Here is a 2,812-nt window from a genome sequence, read left to right on the forward strand (position 1 = left end):
GAGGCAGGCGGATCACCTGAGGTCAGGAGTTCAAGACCAGCCTGACCAACATGGTGAAACCCCGTCTCTACTAAAAATGCAAAAATTAGCTAGGCATGGTGGCAGGCGCCAGTAATCCCAGCTAATTAGGAGGCTGAGGCAGGAGAATCGCTTGAACACAGGGATGGGAGTTTGTAGTGAGCCGAGATCACGCCACTGCACTCCAACCTGGGCGACAGAGGGAGACTCCAACTCAAAAAATAAAAATAAAAATAAATAATAAGATTTTAAAAAATTGGCTGGACACAGTGGCTCACGCCTGTAATCCCAACACTTTGGGAGGCCGAGGCGGGCGGATCACCTGAGGTCAGGAGTTCGAGACCACCCTCAACATGGAGAAACCCCCGACTCTACTAAAAATACAAAATTAGCCAGGTGTGGTGGCGCACGCCTGTAATCTTAGCTACTCAGGAGGCTGAGGCAGGAGAATTGCTTGAATCTGGGAGGCGAAGGTTGCAGTGAGCCGAGATCGTGCCTCTGCACTCCAGCCTGGATGAAAGAGTGAGAACTTGTCTCAAAAAATAAAGTAAAGCCAGGCGGCGTGGTGGCTCACGCCTGTAATCCCAGCACTTTGGGAGGCCGAGGCGGGTGGATCACCTGAGGTCAGGAGTTTGAGACCAGCCTGGCCAACATGGTGAAACCCCGTCTCTACTAAAAATACAAAAATTAGCTAGGCATGGTGGCGCGCGCCTGTAATCCCAGCTACTCGGGAGGCTGAGGCAGGAGAATTGTATGAACCCTGGAGGTGGAGCTTGCAGTGAGCTGAGATCTGGCCACTGCACTCCAGCCCGGGCGACAGAGCGAGACTCCGTCTCAAAAAAAAAAAAAAAAAAAAAAAAAAAAAAAAAGAAAATTAGCCAGGCATGGTTATATGTGTCTGTAGTCCCAGCTACTCGGGAGGCTGAGGTGGGAGAATCGCTTCAGCCATGGTGGTTGAGGCTGCAGTGAGCTGTGATCGCTCCATTGCTCTCCAGCCTGGGCAAAAGAACAAGATCCTGTCTCAAAAAGAAAAGAAAAAAAAAATCAGTGACCCAAGTCCAAGGTCCAGCCCTGTTTCTGAAGATGTGGCCAGAAACTCAGCTTTCATTTTCTGCCTGTTTTTAGAGGAATTCTGGTCTCTGATGAAAGTTGGCAGAATGTGCCTGGGGACGTGCTGGGTGTTGGGATGCAGCTCTAACAGAACAACACGTCCTTCCCTGGAAGTTCTCATCTCTATGTCAGAGGAAATGGGAAGCCAACCAGAGAGGCTGTGACTATACTAAATGATTTCTGCTTAATACTACCTGGGGGGCCAGAAGTGGTGTTTCATGCCTGTAATCCCAGTACTTTGGGAAGCTGAGAAGGGTGGATCACCTAAGGTCAGGAGTTCGAGACCAGCCTGGCCAACATGGTGAAACTTCCTCTCTACTAAAAATACAAAATTAGCTGGGTATGGTGACACTCGCCTGTAATCCCAAGCTACTCGGGAGGCCGAGGTGGGAGAATCGCTTGAACCCGGGAGGCAGAGGTCGCAGTGAGCCAAGATCACACCACTGCACTCCAGCCTGGGCGACAAGAGTGAAACTATGTCTCAAATAGATAAATACATAAATAATTTCTGTTTAATAATACCTGGGGGACTAAATAATCTGTACAACAAACCCCCATGACACGAGTTTATCTATATAACCTGCACATGTGCCCCATAACTTAAAAGTTAAAAAAAATTAAAAATGATTTCTGGCCAGGCGTGCTGGTCCATACCTGTTATCCCAGCACTTTTGGGAGGCCAACGGGGCAGATTGCTTGAGCTCAGGAGTTCGAGACCAGCCTGTGCAACATAGTGAAACCCCCGACTCTACAAAAATACAAAAATTAGCTGGGTGTGGTGCCACACACCTGTAGTCCCAGCTACTCAGGAGGCTGAGGTGTGAGGATCAGTTGAACCCTGGAGGTCAAGGTTGCAGTGAGCTATGATTGTGCCACTGCACTCCAGCCTGGATAATAGAGTGAGACCCTGTCTCCAAAAATAAAATAAAATAAAAGAGACAGAAAGGAAATTATTTCTGAGCCTTATTGCTATAAAGAGGATGGAACCAGGGAATAAGATGGAAACACTGGGGGGTAGCAGTGGGGTCATTTCAGCCATGGAGGGCCAGAAGGAACCCTCAGAGGAGGTAATAGGATAGCAGGGAGGTGACAGCCAGGGAGAGGAGGGCCTCTGGGAGAAGGCGACATTGGAACACTGGAGCTGAGGCCTGAAGGCGGCCAGCTTCGCAGGTACCTGCGGGGTGTGTTCCGGCAGAGGGAACAGGAGGTGCAATCGCCCTCCCCCATTAGCCTCCTAGGACCATGGGGTCCTGCAGAGAACCTTCTGGCACCACACAAATGTGGTTGCCGTGTTTTTCCTTTTTTACTCCGTCCTCCCCTACCCCCGCCAACTCCCTGGCCTGAAAGCCGCTCCTGTGACCCCTCGAGGTGAGTGACCTCGGGGAAGTGGCAATCTGTGCCTCAGTTTCCTTATCTGGAAAACGGGCCTTGCTCACGGGGACTCTCCTCCCTAATTCTGGGCAGTATGCATGCATAGGGCAGGCCTTCAATGAACTCTTATAGAATAAAGGACCGGCTCGTCCCCAGCACCTGGCTCAGTGCGTGTAAGCAGCTACACCCTACGGCATAAGATGTTCCCATTTTGCAGACGGAGAAACGGAAGTTGGGGAGGATGGTGATAGCCGTCGGGGGCGGGGTTCAGGGTCGGAGGCGGGGCGCAGGGCGCGCACGCTGCGTCTCGGGC

The sequence above is a fragment of the Colobus angolensis genome, unplaced genomic scaffold (genome assembly GCF_000951035.1).
Source record: "Colobus angolensis palliatus isolate OR3802 unplaced genomic scaffold, Cang.pa_1.0 Scaffold66, whole genome shotgun sequence".
Taxonomy (NCBI): Eukaryota; Metazoa; Chordata; class Mammalia; order Primates; family Cercopithecidae; genus Colobus; species Colobus angolensis.